Here is a 27323-nt window from a genome sequence, read left to right as displayed (position 1 = left end):
AAGAGGAAACATGTTGACTCCCAGGATGAGTCTTTGACATCGGACACTGACCTCGAGGAGTCGGAAGGGTCTCCCAAGTCATCCTCTGATGATGTCTCCTTTGTGGACATTTTAGAGATCAACTAACGGGCTAAAAGACCAAAAGACAAAAATACCACCAATGCTAATTGTATTTACACTAAAAGCGTGTAAAGAGGGAAAAGGAGAAAAAGATTCACAATTATGGCTAGAAGATTACACTAATAAACATGTAAAAGGGAAGTAGTAGTGACAGGAAACAGTAAGAAATTTAAGATTTTTATAGGAAATAAAGAAAAGAATTAACTTTCCCACACTACTCAAACGCTTGAGAGCTCAAAGTGACCACTTCCAAACCCAAAAGCAGCAAACAAGATCTGGGGTATGTTAGGGGTTGGTACAGTATGGGTAAGGGAGGAGCATGAGAGCTTTTTAGTGGCCACTAGCTAAAATATCAGCAGAGTCAGATCCAGGAGTTGGGTCTGAACCCAACCTTTTTGAGGAATGAATGAAAATTGACAACATCAGATCCCTTTTCTTTGCAGACTTGAGAAACACAATAATTGAGCCATCTAGCTAAGGTCACACTTGACACATAGTGACCCAATGCTGTCTTGGAGAAGGAAATGAACAACTGGTCGGAATTTCTGAAACCTTAATTTCTAAGAAAGTAGAGCCTGAGCTGTCAGACTACATCCAAAAAATTAAGCATATTCTCCCCCTTTGTTAGAGGATTTTGGATAGGAGACCGGCAAATAAATGGACTGATTAAGCACATTCTCTGGGGCTATCTTTGACAAAAAAGAGGGATTTAGTTTGAAGACAAACTCTTAAAGCAAATTGGGTAAGGTGACTGACAAGATGGTGTCTGGATTTTAGACACATGCCTGGCTGATGTGATAGCAACTAGAAAAACAGTTCTGTGGGATAAATACTGTAAATCTACCTTAGAGAGTAGTTGGTTCATAGGTCTTTGAAACTTTAGCAGGTGGAACCGAAGTGGGAGCCAAGTGAGGACAGCGATCAAGGGAAAAGTTCCTTAGCTTTTTAGACTTAACATCTGTCTTTTGAAGTGCCTTTTCCTTCTGTGTCCCCTATAGATTTATCTGCAGGCTTCTTTGCTAAAGGGGACGCTCAGTCCATAAAAGTAGGAGGAAGAGAAAGCAAGTCTTTCAACGTCAATCTATTTCTACACCAGACAAAGAATCTTTCATTGAACCCCGAGCAAATATCAAAATCTTCATCAAGATGAGCACTCCTATGGTTTTACAACAAAGGAGGTAGGACCTGGTCCCCCCCCCCCCCCCCCCGTTTATTGATGTACCAGACTACAGCCATATTGCTTGCTTGGAGAGCAATAGTCCCTCAGGGAAGATGGGCATGAAGAGCTTGCAATACCAGTAGCATTGTCCACTACTCCAGGGCGCTGATATGCATTTTAGTCTAATGGGAAGACCACGTGTCTTGGACTATCCTTCTCAAGAAATGTCCCCCCCCGAGTAGGGAGGCGTGTGTAGTAACTGTGGTAGTCAGGCCCAGAAAGATAAAGGGACAACCCAGAAGAAGAAGACGGGAGATTTAAGCCACCAGAGAAGCAAATCCCTGCAGGCTCGAGACACACAAACTGGATGGGATAAAGGTAGGTCCAGTATGGACCACTGGACTGCTAGGGTCCATTGAAAAACCCTCATATGCAGACGAGCCATGGGGATGAGGGTAATCATGACTGCCATGGACCCCAACACCCAAAGAACTAATTCCAGAGGGGGGATATTAGGTCTGAACAATGTATGACACATGATGTCTGAGTTACTTCAAGTCTGTCCAAGGTCAGAAAAACCTTGCTCTGAATGGTGTCTAACCGAGCTCCAATAAAGTCTAGAGTTTGAACCATATCCAGTATAGACTTGTTGAGATTTATGGTTATTCTCAACTGATGGGCGGTTTGAACAATGAGATTACTGGCTAGATATAGGCAGTAACTTGTGGGGGTGGAGGGGAGCTAATCGTTCAGGTAGGGGAAGACCTGGTATCCCTGCAGCCGCAGGTGAGCTGCCATCACTTTGCTAAACACCGGGGGGGGGGGGGGGAAGGTGGTAAGACCAAAGAGTAGTGTTCTGAATTAGAAATGATTGGCCCCAAGCTGAAAGCGGAGGAACCTCCAAGAGTGCCTGCCCATTTTTATGGAATAGTATGCATCCTGGAGGTCCACTGAGCATATCTAGTCATTCTTTTGCAGAAAGGGCAGAATGGATTGTAGAGTGATCATCCGAAAGTTTGTATTGGCAACTGACATGTTTAGGGTTGAAAGATCTAAAATGGTTCTTAAGTCCCCAGTCTTCTTGGGAACTAAAAAGAACCTGGAATAGATGCCTAATCCAGACTGGTCTGGGGAGACGAGCTGGATGACTCATTTTTCGATCAGCTTAGAAATTTCCAGTACAGCTGCTTCCCTTTGCATGGGTGGAATGCCCAGAAGGTGCTTGAGCAGGATTGGTCTTGAGTTAAAAGGATCGAGTATCCTCTAGATATGATTTACAACTCCAAACGATCGCCTGTAATTGACTCCCAGGCTGTTGGGTGTAGAGAGAGATGTCCCCCGACTGCCTCCAGAGACGAGCAGTGATCCCTGGTTTCTTGGATCCTCTCTGCCACGCGGGAGGCACCTGTCATAACCCTTTCTGCCTCTAGGGAAGATGAATCCCAAGCATCATGGGAAGATTCCTGAGACTTCCAGAACCACACCTTCATTGCCCCTTGCTAACTCTTGAGAAAAGGACCATTGAGTTTGGAAGTGGATCCCGAAGGCAGACAAGGTCTTCCTATTTTTCACTCTGGACCAACGTTATTCGTACAGTCTTTCCAAAAAGAGCAGAACCATCATACAGGGCATTAGAGAAGGACACCTTGAAGGGCTCTGAGAATGCTCAAAGCCAGAGCCAGGCAATGTCTGTATGGGCCACTCTAGCGGCAGCATCAGTAGCGTGGGAAAAGAGTCGCATAGACGTTTTGGAAAGTGAAGCAAGGTTGGCCATACGAGAGAAAACACCTTCTGCTCCTTCGCTGACATAGACCCTTGGGCAGACTCAGCGACCTGCTTGACCAGGTCCCGCTGAAGTCTGATCACATGTGCCATGTAGTTCAGTGCATGTACTGCAAATGTCGATGAAGCGTAGAACCGCTTTTCAAAACGGTCCATGGCCCTGGACTCTCCCTCCGGTGGATGGACCATAAAGCTCTCTTGAGTGAGCTCTTTCTTGGTATCCTCCGCCACCACCACCATGGCATCAACCAGCGACCCCTTAGATCAGTGCTGCTTGTCTGACAGTGCACTTAAATTCTACCTGGGAGCTGTGGAATGGGGTCCACCCTGTTGGGCTCCTTCTGTGCCTGAGATGTAACTAAATCCACAAGGGGATATGTGGGAGGGGACACACAGAAGGTAGAGGTTCCTGTGCCCAACGCCCCCAGAAACACTAACTCATCCAGGTTGGATTTTTGGATAGACCCCCGCACGCTGTCGAAGTAGTTCCATGATGTCTCCAAAGGAGACATCTTTGGGCGTGACCGAGGGGAATCCTCTCCTTCCTCCAAATCAGTGTCTTCTCTGAGGGATTCCAGTGGGGAGTCCAAGTACCTCCTTTTACAAGTATGTTTCCGAGGAGCCTCCTCGGGAGGGGGGGGGCTTGAGAACTTCTGGCTGTTCCTGTAGGGTAACTTTCTGGGGTGGATAGGCAACAGGCTGCCCCTGAGGGGGCAGGATGGCGGAATCCAGACCAGAAAAAGAAGGAGCCAGGATAGACTCCGAGGATGATAGCGTCAAGGGTCTCGACGGAGCTGAGAGGAGCCTCCACCACGTTGAAAGCAGGAGGACAACGGATTCTGGAAGGCGGGGCCAAAATCGGGTCCATAACTCTCTGCACCGATAGGGGAGTCAAAGCCGAGCCTCCTGGTGCCGAGAGTTAGAGTGGCAGGGCTGACTCCAAAAGCCCCAGAGCCAACACCACCCCCTTAGATCCGGCGCTGAGGCTACGGAGCCAAGGGCCGGACAGCTCTGAGCTAGTTAGAGTCGAGCTGCTCAGGGCAATGGTCGGCATCAAGTTGCCAGGTACCATCAGCGCTGACCCCTCGACGCCGAGAGACCTCGTACCTAAGAACTCTGAAACCGGGGGTGGGATCGCAGAAGGAGTAATGGGGATAAAGGCAGACTGCATGCTCCAGGCCACAGAGTGGAAGGAGACCGGCAAGACTCCCATCTGGATCCTGATGAATTTCCGGGTCATCCTGTCCACCATGGCTTCGGAAAGGCTGAAGGGTGGACCGGAAGTAGGAATCCACAGAAACTGGCCTGGAGTGATGCTAGGGAAAGGCCGATAATCGGGATTGGCCACGAGAAACCTCTGGGACTGGAGAAAAGCATGGCAAATGGAGCCGAGGAGAGCCCAGGCTGGCAACTGGGTGAGACTTGGCTGGAGGCTCGGCAGAGGAAACATGGTCATGGGATCGCTTCCTGGGCCTGTGGAAGGCTGAGTCCCAGAAGCCAGGGCGGAGAAACAGGAGTGGCAGTAGAAGTTGATGCAAGGACCGCTGAGGAAGGTGAAGGAAGGAGACCCCTAAGAATCAACTTATTCTTCCTGTCAATCAATGAGCAGGGATTGAATCCCGCGCAGATTGAACAGGTGGTGTCCAAGTGGGAAGCCTCTAGGCAAACCATGCACTAAGTGTGGCCAACAGTAGGAAGAGCTTCTGCCCACACGCTGTGCATTTCCAGAACCCTGGCTTAGGGGTTTCAGCCATGGTTACTGAAAAACAATCACACACACGCACACACACACACACACACACACAGAAAGAAAGTGAGAGAGAAGTAGAGGGCCTTTTTTATTTATATATGTATATAGATATATATATATATATATATATATATATATATATATATATATATATATATATAGATAGATATATATATATACATATATACATACACACACACACACACATATATATATATATATATATATATATATATCTATATATATATATACACACACACATATACATATATAGAGTTGGGAGGGTGGCCTAATGGTTAAGGTGTTTGCCTTGCAAGCACAACGTGCAGGGTTTAAGTCTCACAAGGGATAATTGGCTAGGCTTAAAATGGCTCACAAGGGCTGTTAGCTTAGTACTAATCTACGAACCTATATATATATATATATATATATATATATATATATATATAGATAGATATGTGTGTGTGTGTGTGTGTGTGTGTACAGGTTTGAAGACCAACGATTGAGCACAAAGGCAGGGGTGACACTAGAGGAACAAGAAACGACACATAAAGAAGTAGAAAAGGCAATAAATTTTTTTTTAAAAATTACTCACCAGAAACCTGGAGCAATGGACCACAATGCTAGATAGACGCGTAGCAGAAGAGATCTGAGGGAAGAAGGGAGACAAGGTCAGTAAGGGTAGGGGAGGAGCTTATAGCTCGGATCCGACGCTGGAAAATGCAGCCGAGTCAGGTCCGTCCTGGATCCGTATTCCCACAGATTGAAGAGCAAATGAAAACTTCAGACTGGATGATTTTTTGGCTAAACTGAACTTATCTGGCTAGTAAAGAGGAGCACAAGCTGACAGTCGTTCCTCAAAAGCCTCAGAGGAGCATACTCTCCAGTGGCAGTAAAGCTTTGAAGGGCTTTGCGCCCAAACTGATTTTTTCTTCAGCTCAGTTCAAGCTGTTTGATGGTTTAGGCACGTGAAAGGTGTCCTGAAGCTATGGAAGCTGGCTGGTTAATATATTCTTGTCAGAATATAACCCATATAGGTAAGATTCCTGCTGTACAGATCAATAAAACGCATTAAGGTATGTCAAGTTAAAGCATATCATAGTATCTCCTCAGTTCAGGGGGAAGCTATGTCTTTTTCCATTAAAGTACCTCAGTCATCCTGGTTAAGGTCTGATTAGAACAAAATTCCTCCACAGAAGGATAAGAAAAATAAGTTAGGTAATCAACATAACGCTACGTCCATTTTCATTATTCCTCAGCTTGTGGGTTCAGATCCGATCCTCAGATCCAACTCTGCCATTGCCCAAAAAGCGCTTGAGCTCCTCCCTTACCTATAGTGCACCCTTTCCAAGTTACCTCAATCTTGTTTGCTGATAAAGAAGTGTATGTGTATGTGTGTGTCTGTGTCTGTGTGTGTCTGTGTGTGTCTGTGTGTGTGTGTGTGTGTGTGTGTGTGTGTGTGTGTGTGTGTATATATATATATATATATATCTATGGATCTACTTCATTTCATAGAAAACTCATTTCACTGAAACTCATTTTGTTGAAAGCTCATTTCACTGAAATTCAGCTCGCTGAGCAAAATTCAGTAAAAGCTGACTTCACTGAAAACTCATTTGACTGAAACTCATTTCGTAGAAAGATATATGTCCTGTTCCCCACTGTAGTGCAATCCTGCAGTTAGTATATATATAGTAAGGGGGGCACAGCCCTCCTCCTATTTTAAACATTGTAAACCATAGACATGGATACTTACAAGTTAAATGAATAACTCTTTCCAGAAGACAACATATACCCAAACAATGTTCCGGGCTGTGCTCCCTACACCCCCCCCCCTACTACATATACTAACTCAGGATTGCACTACAGTGGGGAGCAGGGCATATACAGTTTTACGAAATGAGTTTCAGTCAAATGAGTTTTCAGAGGAGTGAGCTTTCAGTGAATTGTGCTCAGGCAGCTGAGTTTCAGTGAAATGAGCTTTCAACGAAATGAGTTTTAATGAAATGAGTTTCCAATTAAATTAAGTAGTCCTGTGTGTGTGTGTGTGTGTGTGTGAGATTTTTGTAAAGGGTCCATCTGGGTTTCAAAAGTGACAGAAATGTGGGCAGAAGTTGCCTCTCTCCAATGCCCATGGTTTGTGCATTTGCTGTTTAGGCTCAGGTGGATTGCTTTGTCTGCAAGGCTTTCAACCCACGAGCAGTCTTGTACGGAAAAAATAAAGTAATTCTGAAAGGATTGTTACCTTCTTCCATTTCAGAGCCCTTTTCTGGGGTTCAGTCTCCACCCCCAAACCTAAACTTAATGAGACTTCAGCTAAGCCTTTAGGACCTTATGGATCCTCGACTCCCTTGTCGTATCATACCATGGAACCACCGCGAAAATATACAGAAAGTTGGATCTGAAGACTGTGCCAGCTTAGCCAGCATCGGAGTCGAAAAATGCTTCCTCTGATCCTAGCTTTTTGGATCCATAGCCTTTGCCCAGGACCAGGTATTCAACCTCCATTGACCTGGTACCCTCTAGAGTATCTTCCCAGTATGACATGTATCTTCCCAGTATCTTGAGTCCTGCCGTTACTCTAGGTCCCCCTCAGTAACTTCTCATTCTTCCAGAAGTCTGACCCAGGCCGATGTGGACAGAATGATGAAATTTCTCTCTGCGCAGATACAGATGGGAGTTATCCCAGCTCCTATTCCTTCGGGTCAGGAAGTTCTTGTTTGCACTACTCTCCCAGTCTTGGCTGATTCCGCAATCCATGCTATTGTTATGGAGCCCTTGGATTTAAGTCTCCCAGAAAACATCTAGATTGAATTAGAAGATTTTAGTATCTTCAGCTGCAAGGTTGTCCCTGAGGTACCAGCTCCAACGGTTTTGGAGCCGGACAATTCTCAGGTGGTTTGCCTTTGGGGCAGGGTGCGGCAGTGAGGTGGAAACATGGCTCTGTTGTCTTCCTTCTCCCTGGAGCGTTCTGCCTTTGAGATGGGGAGAAAGTGTTCTCTGCTTCTGCAGGACAGATGGTCCCTACCCCCTCAAATCTCCCCGCTGGATCCTGTGTGCCTCTTTGCCTTAAGCTTCAGCATTTTATACCACAAGCACAGCCAGCTTAATGTCTCCATATTAACCAGCAGGATATTACTATCCTTACCGATACTTATCTGGAGCATCCCACTGTAGAAGTCCTTAGGAAGAGGAAGTGCAAGAGGAGGCACTTGAATTCCCCTCAGGAGTTTGTCACTGATTTTGTTGAAGGGGATGTGTCCCCAGGATCATCACCCGAAGACTTCTCATTCGTAGACATCCTTGAGATTCTTATTCAGAATGGTGGTGGATCTACAGACAACCCTTTTTGGTATGCGTTTGGGTCTGACCCGTCTACCTCCTGGGTAACTCCGCCTGCCAAAGAGCTCATTGACTTGATCTCTAGCTGGGCGGGAACCAGCCAGGCCCAGTTGATCCAATCCCCAAAAGACCGGATCGTAATCTGGCACCACCTGTAGGAAAGAAGTTTTGGAGCAAGGCAGTGCCGTTAGATGGTATGGTTGAAGTGGCATCCATTAAGAAGGAACTTGCGGAGCAGAGTTCCTCTGTCCATCACCCTAACAGGGAGTCTAGGGCTTTGGACCGATTTGGGAAGTATGTGCATGCATCAGTGACCTTTGCCTTCAGATCACTGAACTACTTGGCACAGTTTACAAGATTACAGAGGGACTTGATGAAGGACATGTCAAAATATCTGGGACCACTACTGTTGAGACTCGGGTGTCTGTGGCCGCACACTTGGTGAAGCTACAATCCATTTCTAATTCGTTCATGAGTCTTATCTCTCTGGCAGCTGAAGGTACCTCAGGGGCAATGGTTTCAGGCATTTCCATTAGGGGGCATGCGTGGAAGTGCTTGTTTGATTTTGGGATCCCTTCAAGTTCTCTTTCATTAAAACTCCTTTTGACAGAACCTCCTTATTCAGTCCCAAAGTGAAGAACATGCTCTCCAGGTGTGAGCAGGATGGAAAGACCCTCTCTGTAATTGAGTAGATTTTTTCAACCTCTCAAATGACTTTCTGCAGGAACCAACGAGGAGGACGAAAAATGTGGGTCAGGAAGTCCCAGGTTCCTTTTCAAGATACAGTTGGAGATAGTTCTGTCAAAGGCAGAGGGGGAACTCGAATGGAAGACACCACCCATGCAGCAGAGGAGGCCCGCGAAGCAAGGGCCTAGAGATTTATTTTCTGATGGATCCTTCCAGCACTTCTGAAAGGAAGCCTTGATTGTCCCCCTCTGGAGGCAATTGGGGCTTATTTATCCCTGCACCAGAGAGCCTGGCTAGACATCACAAAAGATGCATAGTTGTAGAGGATTATTTCCAGAAGTTATATAATTCCATTTTCCTTTCTACCTCCATCTATGTGCAAATTTCCTGATGTTCCACCCATTCAGAGGAAAGCAACACCAGAAATACAAAAGCTGCTAGAAAAAGGGAGTCATCCAAGAAAACCCACGAGACCAAATAGAATCTAGAACTTACTCCTGATTCTTTTTAGTCCCAAAGAAAACGGGTCTGGAGACCGATTTTGGATCTCAACAACTTGAACAAATCAGTTTGACACAGAAAGTTTTTGTACTAGGACGACTAGATGTGTTCAGTAGTAGGCATCCTGAAAGTCCATCACATAAAAATGAATAGACATTCCAGAAGGTATCTATGCTTCTGGCTGGGAGACCGTCATTACCAGTTCAGAGCACTTCCCTTTAGCCTCACCACAGCCCCCAGGGTGTTCACCAAATTCACAGCAGTGGTAGCAGCTCACTTGAAACTGCAGTGGATTCTGAGTGTTTCTGTTCTTGGATGACTGGGTCGTTGCTACCCTGCCAGGCATCTGCTAATAAGAACGCAAGATGAGATACTCCATATTTGCTCCCATCTGGGGATAGCCATAAATTACAACAAATATCAGTTAGAACAATCTCAAATATTGGAATTCATAGGAGCAAATTTCAGCACTGTATCAGTGACAGCTTCTCTTCCCCTCTCAAGAGTACAAACTATCAGATTCCAGGTCAGAAGAAGAATAATTCACAGTACCACAATCTAGATTGATTCTCCAAGCCTTGGGATCAGTGTTGGTGGCTATAGTCTTAGTTCCTCTAGCAAGATTTCATGTGAAAATTCTTCAATGTTAGCAATACAATTGTCTATTCTTTACCAACACGTCAGCCTAAATAAGAATCAGTCAAGCATGGAAGAGATACCTTTGGTGATGGATTTGATCAGATCAGGTTCTCCAGGGCCATCCTTTTAATCTCTCTTAGCACACGGCCATAGTGACCACGGACGTATCCCAGATTAGGTGGGGGAGCATTTCCTAGGGAAACCATCCAAGGTATTTGGACGTCTAAAGTGGCCAACACTCATATTAATGTCCTGGAAATGAAAGCAGTGCTCTTAGCATTGCAGGCCTTTAAAGACCGTCTCCCTTTTAGGGCAATTTGTGATCCGGACAGATAATGTCAGTAGTTTGTACATCAGCAAACAACAAGCAAGGAAGAACCAGGTCTTTGAGAACCCCTCAAGACTATGGCAGTGGGCGATCTGATCCAACCAGTTTATACTACCTCATGAGTGGTCATTCAATATGAAGGTGGCTCAAATGATTTTTTGCCAGTGGGGCCAGCATTGCTGCTGTCTCTTTGCATCTCACCTGAGCAACAAGTGCAGCAGCTTCTTTGCCCTAATCCCCCTACCCGGAGGGATCACCAAGGGATGCTCTACTACACGATTGGCCCCCCTTTCTCCTCTACGAGTATCTTCCAACTTCCTTAAGCCCCACATTTCTCCAGAAAGTTTTCCGGTTGAAGAGCAAAGTAATCCTCATTGCACCTTACTGGCCTCACAGATTTACCCTTGCTTTGACTTCATCTAATTTACTCTCCTTGGATTCTGGATCTGATTCCAGACCTCCTGTCTCATCCGACAGGCACGATTCATCCAGATACCTCAAACCTAAAGCTCACAGCGTAGTTTTTTCACTTCCTTTAAAAGCCAGATGACCTTTGCTGTTGTCCCGTCAGTCATATGCTTTTATCTTCTCATAAAACGTCTACAAGAAAACTTTACCAAAGTAAATGGGAGATGTTTGTTTTTTGGGCGGATAAGAAACATATTGGCCCCTTTTCAGCCCCTGTAGAAAGTGTCCTTGAATTTTTGGTAACAATTTTCAATGAAGGAGCTAGCTCCTCAACCATTAGAATTCAATTAGCAGCCATCTCTAATTTTTACATTGGATTTGATAACTTCACCCTGGCTTCATCTAAACTTTTTAAGGCCTTCTTCAGAGGTACCCTTCTTTTGAAACCTCCTTATAAAGATCCAACTCCTCCATGGGACTTAAATTTGGTACTGTAGGCCTTGATTCATTCCCTTTTTTGAACCAGCAGCAAAATGTGATACAATGTTTCTGACCTGGAAGACTATATTTTTGTTAGCCATCACCTTTGCTAGAAGGATTTCAGAATTTCAGGCATTATCTTCTAAACTACTGGATTTTTCACAGGGATAGATTAACATTAGAAAACAATCTTTCTTTCCTTCCTAAGGCGTTGTCAGCATCTAACATCAACCAGCTCATTAATCTGCCAGTTTTCTTTCCTAAATTTGCAAACAAAGGTGAATATATGTTCCACTTACTGATGTTCACAGAAAATTGTATTTTTACTTGCACAGAAGAAATTAGAAATGCAGATCAGTTATTTGTCTCCTTTGCAGATTCTAAATTGGGTAAATCAATTGCAAAGGTAAATTTAGCTAGATGGCTGATGGATTGTACATCATATGGCCACAAGAAATTTGTTCTCTCTGTACAAAAATCTTTAAGACCCCATTCAACTACGTTTGTGACGACTTCTTCAGTGTTTCTATCTAGAGCTTCCATGGATGACAATATGTGCGGCTGCAACTCAGGCCAATCCTTATACGTTTATTACTCATTACTGACTGGATTTGGTCTCAAGGGGAAGAGCAGCGTTTGGCTCAAGTGTGCTCTGGAATATCCTTCTTTAGAGTCAACCCGGGAGTTTAGTTGGGGACTCTGTCCCAACTGTTGGGGAATGAAAGAAAATTGACATCTTCAGATAAAGAAGTTATAATGTTCCATCTGTGTTGTCCATTTTCATTCTTCCTCAACTCCTCTCCCACTAACCCCCAACCTTTTTAGCAATTGATTTCTGAAAGAGCTAGAACTTATAAGGACACCACTGTCACTTATGTTGCACCCCAGATAATAGCTTTTTCTACCAGGCATATTATGATAATATTTCTTACATTAAGTAAACCAGCAAACAAGATCTGGGGTAAGAGAGGTGCTTGAGAGGTTTTAGTGGCCACGAGCTAAAGTAATGGACAAGTTGGATCCCAGGTTCAGATTGGGACCCAACTGTTAAGGAAGAATGAAAATGGACAACACAGATGGACCATTATGGTGAATACATAGCTTCTTTTTTGACCTTACCAAAACCTCTAAGGGCGCATTCCACAAGGTCTGTTTTCACCTCTTCTATTTTTATAGGAAGAACCCCCTACAGATGACATTTGTGCAGCCATCACTTGATATAATGCTCATACGTTTATTGCTCATTACAGACTTAGCATTTTTTAAGGGGTAGGGTGACTTTTGGATCTGATGTCCTCTGGAATATCCTTCCATGATGTCCATCTTTGGTTTCAAGTGGCTGGGGACATCATCATTTAAGGAACAGATAAAAAAAGACATTATCAGATACAAACGTTACGTACTCAGCATAGCGATGCATAGGTGGTGTTTTTGTCCTTCCTCTTTTTCTCATCATTCCCCCTTCCATTTATGGAAGATTTATGTGGTTCTATACAGTGATTTGAAGGATAGCTCCTTATTGTCTATTCCCCTTTTAGCTCCTGTTATGGGACAAGATCAGGTTATCAGAATGTATATTAATTTTAGTTTCATTAATGCTTCTGCAACATGATTGTTAAAAGCAAATATAATTTGCTTGCAGGACTGTTGAAAAATACAGCTTCATAAGCTGAAGTTACTACTGTGTTTCAACTGCATTCTTTTAATATGCAACAAGGAAAAGTAAGTGTTGAAGGAGCAGAGCCATGTTAGAGGCATGCTAACTACTGTAAAAGGAATTTGTTAGCTTGACTCCTCCAGGCTAGGAGTGTGTTGTTGCTAAGGAAAGTTTGAAATACCCAAGGTCAGAAAACAAGAACCTTGAAGCAGGTGGATCACGTAAAAGAAGGTGTCCTTGTGAAGTCCAAGGTGAGACACGATAAATGAGAACATTTCTGAAATAATTGATTTGTTAACCATATTTTTACAGCACCATTTTGCATGGTTAAATTGATAAACAAGTGTATAAAAGATGCAGTTTCCTTTGTTCGTTTAGACTGATTTACCAACTGCTATGAAGATTATCTCCCAGCGCTGTAAGTAAAATTTCTATTTGCACATGCTGAAGTGTTGTTCCCAAATAAAGGCAGATAAGGTAAAATTCTTAATTTTATTTATTACGCTAACATTTTGGTTCAGTGACTCAAATCTGAACTTTGGTACTGCCTCAAGGCAGTCCTGGAATAGGGTCCATCACAGATTTTCTGTGAGTTCCACACTGCTTTGTATAGAATAGTCAGAGACTCAGATGTGCAGCTATTCAGGGTGTGCAAACATACTAGGCTTGGTAGGTAAATTGTTTTGTAAGGGAAAATGGTTGGTTTGTGTTTTTCTCTTTCTTTTTATTTTTTCTTTTAGACAATCTTAGCAAGTGTGGAATAAGTGAATGACTTGTGTTTTCTTTGACTGAGTTGTTTGTAAGGTATACAGAATAATAGTGGAAGGACCCCACAGGAATGTTGTTGCTAGTAGGAGGACTCCACAGCAAATGAGAACAAGTTATCAAATGTGTGTGCACATACAGCAAAGAGCAAATTAATACAAGGAGGTGCCTTGTGTCTAGGGCAATACACTCAGGATTGAAAGGTAAGAGGTATGAGAGATGTTTTGTGTTGTTAATGTAAATGAATGAAAAAAAAGGTGAGGAAAAAAAGTTAAAGATAAAGTTAAACAAGCTCATGAGCCTACAGCATGTTGGGGCGTAGAGTATATACTGTTGAAACAAGTTCATTAGCCCACAGCATGTTGGGACGTAGGGTATACACTGCTGAAACAAGTTCATGAGCCTGCAGCATGTTGGGATGTAGAATATGCATTGTTAAAACAAATTCATGAGCCCATAACACAATGGGATGTAGGTGTGAATGTGTGGAAGTACACTCAGAGTGTCTGAAAGAGTGGTCAATTCTGGACACAGTACCTTTCCGCCTCGTTATCCCGATCGCAGTGGTGGACCTGTAACTTTTGAGCTTGCGCCTGGACAAAAGCAAGTGGGTATTGTGAGAAAAGGCTGATTGAAACCTTGAAACCTCTCCTCTGTCATTGCATGCCAACAGACTTCCTACCCTTCCCTTCCTGTATGGAGTGTGAATTACTGTAGTTATTTTTTTGTCCTTTGAACTGCCAGGATTTGTAAGGTAAGCCTTAACATTTTTTTATTTATAAAATAAGAAAAATGGGAGAAAGATAAGCAAGCAAGATCTAATCCCTGAAAAGGGAACACCTGCATATTTTATGTATCACAACTATGGGAAAGAAAGTTGTAAGTATTCACATAACTAGTTTCAGCTTACTAAGATTGTTCTGGTGTGGTATTTCCATTGAGTGGAACTTATGATAGGGCTAAATTGATGACATTAAAAGGTATTTTGGGAGAAAAGAAAAGCAGAGTAAGTGATGAAGAAATGGCAGTATTTTATTCTTGATATACTGAAGCACTTAAAGGGAAAATGAGTCACCATTAAGAGGGTTGCCGGATGCTAATAAAAAATTGTTGCAACAGGTAAAATAGGTTATAAAGGCAGTACAGACCAGTAAAAAGGGATCCCTTTATCCTATCTTAGCAGGTTTGGAACAAACTGAGAAAGGCCAAAAAGCAGAAACTTCTGAAGAGGATGATGATCCTCCACCAGCTACTGCACCCCCACCCCACCCCCATATGCACTGGTGCGGGTACCTCCTGTCCAAGATTCTGATGTTTCTCAGACCCCTAACTTTTGGTCAACTGTCCATTGGACACCCAGTCAGCGTAATACTCTTACATCTCAGACTAGTTCCCCTGTTCAGTCTTCATTTTCTGAACAGGAATCTGCAGTTGAGGGGGGTTCTTCTTCCTGTCCTTCTCTGATAGCTTCTATTTCCCCAACAGGGCCATTATTATTTGGTACTCCTGTATGCCGAGGTGGTACGGCGGTAGCGTTGTTACCTCACAGCAAGAGGTTTTTCCGTTCAATTCTCGGCTTGGCTTGGGAGTGCCTTCTTTGTGGAGTCTGCAAGTCCTCCCCGCGGATGGGTAGCATTCGAAAGACATGCGTGTGTAAATGGGCGTGCCTTCGTTGAAGGTTGGGCGTCGAGCTGGCACCTGGGTGTTTCGTAAAAATCTACTGCCAATCATTAGCGGACCGGAGTTCCGCTGTGGCAACCCCTTACCGGGAAAAAGCCGAAAGACAAACAACAACTCCTGTAGCTCATTGTACACGCTCATATGACAGGGTACAACAGGAGATTGTGGCCTCTGGAGGTGATCCTTTGGCACCTGTCAGGGAAATTCTTGGGGCTAATAATAGAGAACTTGTTTATCATCCTTGGACTCCTGATGATTTGCATACTGTGTCTAAAAGTTTTCCAAATGTTAGGAAACATGCATTAAAATTTAGAGAAGAATTAAAAAATGTATTAGAATGTTAAAATCATACTTTGTCAGATTTAAATCAGCTGCTTAGGGTAGTTACTTCAGTTGAATTAAGGAAACAGTTACTGGATTTTACTCTCACAGAGAATGCATTAACTGATAAATGGACAACATTGTTAAACAAAATTATGGACGCGTTTTAAGTTAGGACTGTCCGTTCTAAAATACAGACATGTAAATAAAATAAAGGGGAAGCCCTTGCAGACTATTTGAGTCACCTTAAAACAGTATTTGCTAGACATTCAGGAATACCAGACCCAGAAGAGCAAGCTGAGCCAGCTGTTGCAGCAGCATTTGTGCAGGGTCTGGAAGCCTGTGTACAAAATCAAATAAAGCAAGTGCTCATACACTGGCAGGGAAAGGACTTAAATGCTGCAAATCACTGTACAAAAGTATCAGGAAAAATGGAGAAGGAATACTGAGGATAAGCTGTTAACTTTACAAATCAGGCAGCTGGAAAACTTGAGGGGTTGAGGCAAAAGCAGGTGAAGGTGTAGAGGAATTGCTAGAGGGTTTAGTAAAAATGCTGGCCAAGGGGAGCAAAGTGCAGCTGGTTGGCAACCATGAGCTGGCAGTGCCCCTCCGGCTTCATCTAACACATATTGCTTCAGTAGTGGAAAAGCAGGACATTGGAGAGGAGAATGGCCACCCAGGCAAATGCAGAGACTCCAAAATACTTGGACTGAATGGCAACCAAATTATAATAATGTAGTTTCTCCTGCAGCACCTCCTCACATTGGAAGGAGTCAGGAAGCCCCATACTGACTGGGTCAGGAAAATAAAATGGAAATAAATCTTAATCCTCTACTGGCATTATGTCAAAATGGACCTTACGTTAAAATGAAAATAAATTCAAAGAAAATCCCATTTCTGGTGGACAATGGAGCCACTAGGTTAGTGTTAGAAATGACTTCAGATAGTCCAGTACCAGTATCAAAGCATAAAGTAAAGGCAGTCGGAATGTCAAATACTACTGTTGTGTATATTGTTTCGAAACCTATCCCCATTCTATAGGTCCGATTGAAGAAAGGCAATCTTTCCTTTTGAATACTGCTGCACCAGTAAATCTGCTAGGAAGAACTTTGTTATGCAATCTAAGTTGTACTATTTACTGTACCCCAGAAGAGGTGTATCTAGATGTTCCGACAGAATCCGAGTGTTAAGTATTGGCAGTTTTAGCAGAAGCTGAGAAACAGCCTGTTGAAAGCATACAGGTAAATGAAAAGTTACTGCACTAGGTACCTGCCATGTTGTGGGCTAAACATGCAAATTAAGTAGGTATACTGAAATCAGTAGAACCAATAAAAATAAAATTAAACCCATCAAAACCTCTCACTAAAGTTCCACATTATCCACTAAAGCCAGAAGCAGAGCAGGGAATCAGACTTGTAATTCAGTCTCTGATACAGCAAAGAATAATACAAGCTAAAAGCCCTTATAATACTCCTATTTTCCCAGTGAAAAAGCCAGGAAAGGATACTTACTGATTTGTATAATATATAAGGGCTTTAAATAATGCAGTATTGCTTACTTTTCCTGTTGTTCCAAATCCAGCAACAATATTGAGTTGCATACCACCTACAGCTAGTTACTTTTCCGTAATAGATTTATGTTCAGCATTCTTTTCTATACCTGTTCACCCTGAGAGTCAGTTTCTGTTTGCTTTTACTTATCAGGGACACCAGTATACCTGAACATGGTTGCCACAAAGATATACTGAATCTCCTTCATTATTTTCTTAAATTCTGAAAAAGGATTTGGAAAATGTGACATTTCCGGGTGGGTCTGTGTTACTACAATATGTGGATGATTTAGTAATAGGACCAAATTCCTTTCAGCAATGTCAGCAGAACACCCTGCATCTTTTGACTGTCTTTACAGAAAAGGGGACACAAGGTGTCTAAGGAGAAACTACAGTTGTGGTCACCTCAGGTATGTTATCTTGGTCATTTAATATCTCAGGGTAGCAACCAGGTGTTACCATCTCGTATTGATGCAATATTTAAGCCCCCACGTCCGACCCCTCAGTGACAGCTTAGATTTTTCCCAGGTATGATAGAATACTGCAGACAGTGGATCCCTAACTACGCAGAAATTGACAAACCTTTGACAAATATCTTAAAGCAGGATACACCAGAGCCCTTCCTTTGTAGTAGTGTATAGGAAAATTCATTTCAAAATTTAAAACAAGCTTTAGCTACTGCCCCAGCTGTAGGGATACCAGACTGTGATAAAACTTTTATTTCATTCTGTCGTAAGAGAAATAGATTTGCTCAAGGAGTGCTTGCACAGAAACATGGGGACAGCTATTGTCCATTAGCTTATTACAGCACTGCACTTAATTCTGTTGTAAAAGGTTTTCCACCCTGTTTAAGGGCAGTAGCCGCTGCTGCCATTCTAGTTAATCTTGCACAGTCACTGGCACTTGTCCATGGTCTTACAGTAGCCATCCCTCATTCTGTATCATCTCTTTTGCTTAAAATGAAAACTCAACCACTCTCGACTGCACGTCTAACTAAATATGAAGTTACGCTTCTTTCTGATCCATGTTTCTCTGATCCACTGTCACATTCTAAATCCTGCATCGCTGTTGCCTACTGCTGAGGATGGTGATGAGTATGATTGTGTGTATGTAACTATTTGCTTTCTCCTAGGAATGATTTAAAGGACACTCCTATACCCAGATGAACATGTTTGTGGATGGCTGCTGTGAAAGAAATAAGAGGACAACTGATTTCAGGAATATCTGTTTGCACTGAAGACAACAATATTGCGACAAAGATTCGAGGGTGTTCACTCTGTTCAAATAGCTGAATTATTGGCTTTGCAAAAAGCCTGTGAGTTAGCCAAAGGCAAGGTGGCCAGTATTTTTACAGACAGCCGTTGTGCTTTTGGGGTCATACATGATTTTGGGCAATTTTGGAAACAGAGACTGTTTTTGACCTCTTCGATAAATCAAATTAAAAATTCAAGCTACATAAAACCATTGTTAGATGGATTTTTGCTACCTTAGAAGCTGTCTGTAATCAAATGTTATGCACATCGAAAAGGCATAGATATTGTAACAAAAGGCAATAATGTGGCAGACCAAGCTGCTAAACAAGCAGTAGACGATTGTTGTAAAGATCGATGCATGTTACCTATGACAAACTCCAACAGTAATGATGCGTTTGATTTTGAAAAGTTGTCAGCCTTTCTAGCTAAAGCATCACAGGGAGAAGTTCAGAGGTGGCGCAAAAATGGATGCATTAAATCCTCTGATGAAATATGGTGACATCTGGACAGCCAACTGGTGCCACCTGCCTCTTTACTACCTTACCTGGTAAGGGCATATTGTCTACCAGCCCATGCAGGGAAGACAACTTTATTAAATCAAATTACACAAAGCCGGTATGCCCCTCATGTCTCCTCTTTGATACTTCAGTATGTTAATAATTGTGCTATCTGCCAAGAGTATAGTGTTAGTAAGAATGCAAATATTAAAACTGCATGTTTACCACCACCCTGGGGACCTTTTGTTAACATGCAGCTGGACTTCATCCAGATGCCTAGGACTAATAATTTAAAATTTATTTTGGTGGTGGTGTGCATGTTCTTATCATGGGTAGAAGTTTACCCATGTCGCAAAGCTGATGCAGTCACAGTTGTCAAAAAACTCATGTATGTATTTATACCAAGATACGGTATACCATGTACTATCAATAGTGACCAGGGAACACATTTTAATAATTCTTTAGTAATAGAGCTATGCAAAATTTTTCATACTAATTTGAGTCTTCACTGTCCCAACCATCCACAGTCATCAGGATTAGTAGAAAGGATAAATAGGACCCATAATAATAAAATTTCAAAGCTTTGTGCTGCAACTCACTTAAAGTGGCCTGAAGCCCTGCCCTTAGCATTAATGAGTATGAGGGCCTCACTGAATGCCACCAGGAAGTTGAGTCCATATAAAATATTAATGGGGAAGACCCATGGCCCTTCCAGCTACCCCCTCCCATGGGAAATGCCGATTTAATTTTGTCAGATGATGCTATGATTTCTTATTATCAGAACCTCATTCATGTCTTGCAGCAATATCATCGAACAGTAAAAGCAGTGCTTCCCAAACCTCCTGACCAGCCCTGTCATCAACTGCAGCCGGGTGACAGGGTTTACGTCAAAACTTTCCAGAAGAAGAATTGCGTGAAACCAAAGTGGAACGGTCCTTGCCAGGTGCTGTTAACAACCCTGACTGCTGTTCACTGTGCAGGACTACCAATGTGGATCCGTTTGTCTCATTGCAAGAAGACCTGTCATGTAGGGACCCCAAGTGAATTATTGTAGCCAACAGAGGAAGATCGAGGTGCGACAGATAAATCATCTGCCCAGTGCGAAAGTCAACTTCAATAGCAGTCCATGATAAATCCGGTGACAACAGGTACCCTTGCTTTATTTTTCCTGCTGATTCCTTTTATAAGTGCTTGAGAAAAAAGTTTCTTGCTGGTTCTTTGGCAATATACCATGGACTTGAACGTAACAAACTGCGTTTGCATATACCTCATCATTCTAAGGCAGGGATTGGTATGATTCCCATCCCTGCATTACAGATGTCATTTGAAAAATAATTAGTATGCAGATGGACAATACAGTTACGACTGCTGAATCCTACACAAATGCACTCTATAAGCACTTACACAAGTGCATGGATCGTCCTATCCCAAACGGAACCAAGACACTATCCTCCAAAAAAAGGAAGTTAATCTGGTGGTGCCCTGCCATAAACAAACTCTACAACAGAAGGAAGAAACTTTTGCAAAAGAGAGTAAAATGCCATGAGTGGGGGAGCTCCCTGGACAGCCTCAGTAAGAAGCTGAGATCCCTTATAAGATCCTCCAAAGCTAGCTACGAAAACAAAATTGCCACTGATTCTAAGGGCAACCACAAAACATTCTATAGCTATGTCAAGAATCTCAATGGCAACACCCAGATCTGCTCTGAGTTACAGCACAACGACACAGAAATTACAGAACCAACTGATGTTGCCAACATCCTGGCAGATAGGTTCAGTGCTAACTTTACCCCCTTCTCACCCCCTAAAGGGCCCGTATCTATACAGCAAGAATGCAGAGTCCCTGTAATCACATCTGTGCAGGTAAAAGCTGCACTCTGTAAAACCAAATACATAGCATCCGTGGGACTGGACAACATCCCAGGCTGCGTTTTACACGAACTTCAGAACGAACTGGCTCCCCACCTAAGCACCATGTTCAATCATAGTCTCATGTCAGGCTTTGTGCCCACTGAATGGCGCACAGCAACAGTTATCCCACTCCACAAAGGGGGAGCCACCACTTATCCTGGGAACTATCACCCTGTTAGCCTTACAAGCTTGGTCTGCAAAGCCATGGAATGCATCATCATGGAATTCATAAACAGACATTGGTAACCTCCAAACTCTGGACCTCTCCCAGTTCGGGTTTGTGAAAGGCAAGTCATGCCTTCTGAATCTGATCGACTTCTTTGAGGCAGTCACCAAAGCCGTAGACGAGGGTAAGGTGATTCACACAGCCTATCTTGACCTCGCCAAGGCTTTCGACGCCATCCCCATTCTGAATTATAGCTAAACTCACTAAACTAGGTATAAATCCCTACATCACAAGATGGGTTGCCAACTGGCTCACTGACAGAACCCACACTGTAAAAGTTGCAGACTCCAAATATGACTTCAAACCAGTGACAAGTGGAGTACCACAGGGTTCAGTCCTGGGACCTCTCCTGTTTGGTATCTACTTCCCTGAAGTACAGGCTAACACAGAAGGCCTCTGGCTAATGAAGTTTGCAGATGACTGCAAACTAGGAGCCATAATCGAGTCCCCAAATGATGTGGACATCCTACTGAAGGGCCTCACTGAGATAGATGCTTGGTGTCAGAGGCATGGCCTCAAGCTCGATGCCAAAAAGTGCATTGTCATCCCCTTTGGTAAAAACTCTGTACCCATGAACTACCACATATAAGGCAGTCTACTTAATGCCGAATGTATGATAAGAGACCTTGGGACCCAGGTCGACAGTAGTCTCTCCTTTGATAATCACATCGCCACAGTTGTCAGAAAATCCTTCAATGGTGCACACCTCATCATAAAAGGGTTCTCATCCAGGAAAAAAGAGGTCATTGTTCCCCTCTACTCGGCACTCATTAGACCCATTATAGAGTACAATGCCCCTTTTGGAATGTACCTCACAAAACATCTGCAGCAGCTGGGAAGGCCACAGTAGTACCTCACAAAGAGGATTACTGGCCTCAAACAGATGCCCTACACTGACCATGTCAAAAAACTCCAGCTTTACTCTGTAGCGTATCGCCTACTCCGAGGAGATCTCTGCCTAACATATAAAGCTATGTCAAACCCAGAGCTATTGGACAGGCTACAACTAAAGAAATTCCAATCCCGACGAGCTACATGCTCTAGGGACCTAAACCTTGTCACCACAATAAACAGGACATGCTGGAAGGATAGATTTCTGTCTCAGAGACTTCCTGTACTCTGGAACAAACTACCCATCTGTGTCAAGCAAGGTTCCTCAATAGCACTCTTCAAGAAAAATCTTGAGTGGATGGGAAATAGGAAATAAACCCCAGGGATAACCTCTGTGCCTCTGCTCGACAGGGACACAGGAAATTAACTTTCTTGGGTGGTGTAAGCCAGGTAACTTTGTTGGCTTGACTTACTTAGGCCCTTGGGCGAATAGCCTAATACCTACCTATGAACATCAATCTAATCTGGTGTAATGCAACTGATTATCTGAAGTAGTTAACTTAATTTGGTCATCAACCTGTGGGTTTCGGATCTGACCCGGATCCGAGCCGGCAGCTTTCCAAGCTAGAGATCTGAGCTCCAAGCTCCTCCACCTTACCCATAATACCATGTGACCTCCTTCCAATCCTCAGATGTCATTTGCTGCGGCTTGGTCAAGCACAAGTTTTCGAGCTCCTAGCATTTTCAGGCGATTTGTGAGAGTATTTTTGCTTAAAAATCTCTTTAATAGTTTGTGTGTGTGGTTAGTTTAGATTAATGGTTTAAATCCCATAGCTTTACTCCCTCGTTCCCTCGTAGTTTAACCCCTAGTAGGCCCCTCTTTTCCCTTAGGTGTTTGTGTGGACGTGTGTGTGTCTTCTATCTAGAAATCATGGCTGAGGCCCCAAAGGCCATCTTTTCTAAGTGCACTGAGTGTGGCCATAAGCTATCCCTAGCAGATGGCCACACTCAGTGCGTCCTGTGCCTGGGGGTACCTCATCTGACCTCAGGCTGCCAGGTTTGCACAGCCTGCCAAAGTGCTCTTGTCGCCCCAGAAGGTCTCTGGGCCTTCCTCCCCTCCGCTCCGTTATCCACACTTCTCCCCGGAGCCAGAGGAGGAGGCCCGGCCATCTTCGAGGTCGTTGCGGCGGCCTCTTCAAGGTCAACCCGTAGCCTCTCCGACGCTGATATGGACCGGATGATGCGTCGCTTTCTCCAAACCCAACTGCAGATGGGAGTGTTGCTGCCCCCCCCCCCCAGGGGGGGAGTTCAGCCCCACTTTTTGCCCTGATAGCTCCTTCTCTGATCCACTATCAGGTTTCGGAGCCTTTGGATCCGAGGAGTCTCGGAGTCATGGAGTTGGCGCTGATGGTTATCGCTACCTCGACGCCGACCATGCCCTTGAGTTTGTTGGATCCCTTTTCGGATCCGAGCTCTCGGGGCCGAGAGCTGTGCGTCGGATCCGAGGGGCCAAGTGTGTCTTAGCCTCCATTTCGGTCGGAGCACACTTCCCTCTCGGGTCCTAGCGCTTCGGCTCCGATGCCGATCCTTGCACTGGATCCGAGGGTGTTAACCACGGAGCCCAGAGAGATTGGTTCACCCTCAGCTTTCTACGTGGTGGAGAGGATTCTCTCGACAGGTTCGCCTATTCTTTCTTCGGGATCCGCCCCCACTCCCTTGCAGCTGGGCTTGTCTTCCATCGTCCAGTCCCAGGGACAGCCTGCGTTGATGCCCCAGCCCGTTCCACTGGCGGAACATGACCCTGTTGGTGAACTCTCCTCGGACAGCCCCACCGAGGAGGTCCCTCACAAACGTAAGTTTAAGAGGAGGTACTTGGACTCCCTTGAGTCCCTCACGGATGACACCGATTTGGAGGAAGGGGAAGGTTCCCCCAGGTCACCCCCAGAAGACGTCTCCTTTGGAGACATTATGGAAATGCTTCGCCAAAAGAGGGGGTGGTCAGCCCAAAAATCTTCCTTGGACGAGTCTGTATTCCTGGAGGCATTCGCAGGCCCATCTACCTCTTGGGTGTCCTCTCCGGTCGACCCCCTGGTTGGCCTCATCACTACCAGGGCGTGGAAGGAACCGGATACTGTAGATCCAATCCCCAGGAGGCCAGATAGGATTCTTAGTCCCACCGCGGATAGGACAGCTTGGAGTAAGGGTTCCCTGGTAGATGCCATGGTTGTGGCAGCAGCCACCAAGAAGGAACTTGCTCAGGATAGTTCCTTGGTCCATCCCCCTGATAAGGAGTCTCGGGCGATGGATCTTATCGTGAAGCGGATGTTTGCTTCAGCTACCTTTTCCATAAGGGCACTGAATTATTTGGCCCATGTAATTAGATTTCACCTGGATCTATTGAAAGATTACACTGAGTCTCCCCCTGAGTCCATGTCGGCTGAGGACAAACGGACCTTCTCTGCTCGCATGGCCACTCTGAAATCTGTATCAAACACGTCTATGCGGCTACTTTCCCATGCCACGGAAGGGGCCGCTAGAGCCAGCGGGTCCGGCATCGCCTTAAGGCGTCACGCCTGGCTCCGGCTTTGTGACTTTTCAGAACCTTTCAAGGCGTCCTTCGCGAACGCACCCTTCGGTTCTACCCTGTTCGGGAAGACCGTCCGCGACACATTGGTTCAGAGTGAGAAAGACGGGAAGACACTGTCTGCCGTCAGAATCCGCTTCTCGCCTCCTCAAAGGTCCTTTTCCAGGAACCAGAGAGGACAAAAGAAGAGGTGGTTCCAGAAGTTTCAGCAGTCCCGTTATGCTGTGGACCCTTCGTCCTTCAGAGGCAGAGGGGGACAAGGTGGACACCGGCCCAGAGACAGATGGGGGGGCCAAAAAATTTTGGGTCTCGGGAACCTTTTTCTGACCAACCCACGCAGCAGCCCTGAGGGGTTGTCCAATTGCTATTCTCTGGAAGCAGTCGTGGGGGGCATTTTTTGAAGCACCTAGCTCAATGGGAGTCCATCACAACAGATCGCTGGGTGCTTTGAATAATATCCAGAGGTTACTCAGTCCCTTTCATAAACCAACCTCCTCAGTCGAGGCACCTCTCCGATGTACCACCCAGCCAGAGGGAGGCTGCAGCTTTAGAGATAAAAAAGCTGCTAGAAAAAAGAGCCATCCAGCACGTCCCCCCCAGGCCAGTCTGGATTAGACAATTACTCCAGGTTCTTTTTGGTGCTAAAGAAGATGGGGGACTTAAGGCCGATTCTCGACCTTTCAACAATGAACCTCTTCATTGCCAAGGAGAAATTCCGGATGGTCACGCTTCAATCCATCCTGCTCCTTTTGCAGGAGAAGAACTGGATGTGCTCCATAGACCTCAGGAATGCGTACTATCATATTCTCATGGAAAGACGATCCAGGAGGTTCCTCCACTTTCGGCTAGGGGCCAGTCATTACCAGTTCAGGGTCCTACCCTTCGACCTCACCACAGCCCCCAGGGTGTTCAAGGTCATGGCTGTTGTAGCGGCCCACCTGAGACTTCAGGGAATACATTTTTTTTCCTTACCTAGATGACTGGCTCCTTACCGCCCCCACCAGGCATCTACTCTGCCTAGCCAGGGATTGCTTCCTACTACTAGCATCCCAATTGGGGATCACCATAAACTTTAAGAAATCATCCCTTCAACCACTTCAAATCTTGGAGTTCATAGGGGCCAGAATAGACACGCTTCAGACCAAGGCCTTCTTGACATCAGACAGACTTCACAGTTTGACCCTACACGTTCTAGCCCTTCTTCGGTCACCTGCCCCATCAGCAGAGTTAGTCCTGAGAGCTTTCGGGTTCATGGCAGCAGCAATCAATCTCACTCCATTAGCTCGCTTGCACATGAGGGTTCTCCAGTGGACTTTGCAAGTTCAGTGGTCCATCCTTCACCACCCATTGGACTTAACGATTCCTATCAGCAGAGTTTGCAGAAATTCCCTCATGTGGTGGCTCCAATCTCAAGAGCTTCGGGAAGGATGACCGTTTGTTATGCTGCAACCCCAAGCCACTTTGACCACGGATGCTTCCCACCTTGGGTGGGGGGGCATTACACGGGCAGAACTGTCCAAGGTACGTGGACTCAGACAGAGACCGTTCTGCATATAAATGTACTGGAGATGAGGGCGATCCTTCTAGCATTGCTAGCCTTTCACTCATTTCTCCCTCCAGGGACTATCGCAATTCAGTCAGACAACATGTCAGTGGTCTGGTATATCAACAAACAGGTGGGAACCAGGTCTTCCCCTCTTTGCCGAGAGGCCATGAGAGTTTGGGATTGGGTGATATCCACCAACCGTTTTCTGTTAGCAATGCACATTCCGGGTTGGTCCAACATCCTATCGGACAAACTGAGTCGAACTATCCTCTCGCCCTTCGAGTGGTCTCTGAATCCTTTAATAGCAAGACAGATCTTCCACAAGTGGGTCAGCCTTGCTGCGATCTCTTCGCGTCGCCTTCCAACGCGAAGTGCAGTGAATTTTTTGCTCTAATCCCCCCCTCCGGGGGAAGCCCCCAGAGATGCTTTATCCTCCTCTTCCGTTGATGACAAAATTCTTACAGAAAGCTCGTCGGTTGGGGAACAAGATTATCCTCATAGCCCCATTCTGGCCTTGTCAAGCTTGGTTCTCGTGTCTATGGTCTCATCTTATAGCTCCTCTCTGGATCTTGGATCCCATCCCGGATCTGATATCTCATCCTTCAGGATTGAAACGCCCGAATCTGGTCGATCTCGAGCTCTCAGCTTGGCTGATCCAGTTCCATTAATTGCTAGGACTCCCAGTATCTTGTCCACAGTTAGAGCTATCCTGGTAGCGGCACATAAGCCTTCTACCAGGAAGGTTTACAATAGTAAATGGAAGCGGTTTTCCGTTTGGGCGTCTCATAGGAATTTAGACCCTTTCACTGCTCCTGTCCCAGCAGTGCTCGATTTTTTTATCTCATATTTTTCACAAGGGGTCAGTTCTTCTACTGTAAAGGTTCAAATGGCTGCCATCTCCCATTTTCACATTGGAGACAATCTCAATCCCTTCGCTTTCACCAAATTTGTAAGACCTTTCTGAAAGGTACGTTTCTCTTGAGACCTCCTATTAGGAACTCTGCCTTTCCATGGGAATCTAACTTTGGTCCTTCAGGCTCTGACTGGACCACCTTTTGAACCTGTAGCTTCTGCTAATTTGAAATTCTTCTTCTGGAAAACTGCCTTTTTGGTAGCTATTACCTCAGCTAGGAGGGTGTCGGAGCTTCAGGCCCTCTGTGTTAAGCCCCCTTATCTCGTATTCCATAAGGACAGGGTCTCTCTCAGGACTAACCCATCTTTTATACCCAAAGTGGCCTACAAGGCAAACATCGATCAGTCCATTAATCTCCCCGTTTTTTCCCTAACTATCAAAACAAAGGGGAGTAC

At 44.8% G+C, this 27323-nt stretch overlaps 1 protein-coding gene across 1 annotated transcript in view; it reads left to right on the top strand.

Annotated features, from left to right (window-relative positions):
- The window catches only part of WDR31 (WD repeat domain 31), an 898065-nt gene that overhangs the window by 191035 nt on the left and 679707 nt on the right, over positions 1–27323 (top strand). The gene's annotated exons all lie outside the window — the stretch shown is intronic.

Source organism: Protopterus annectens, chromosome 16.part0, assembly GCF_019279795.1.
Source record: "Protopterus annectens isolate FY-2018-M chromosome 16.part0, PAN1.0, whole genome shotgun sequence".
NCBI classification, from domain to species: domain Eukaryota; kingdom Metazoa; phylum Chordata; order Ceratodontiformes; family Protopteridae; genus Protopterus; species Protopterus annectens.
The sequence above is the reverse complement of the archived record's forward strand: the minus strand, read 5'-3'. Positions and strand labels throughout refer to the sequence as shown.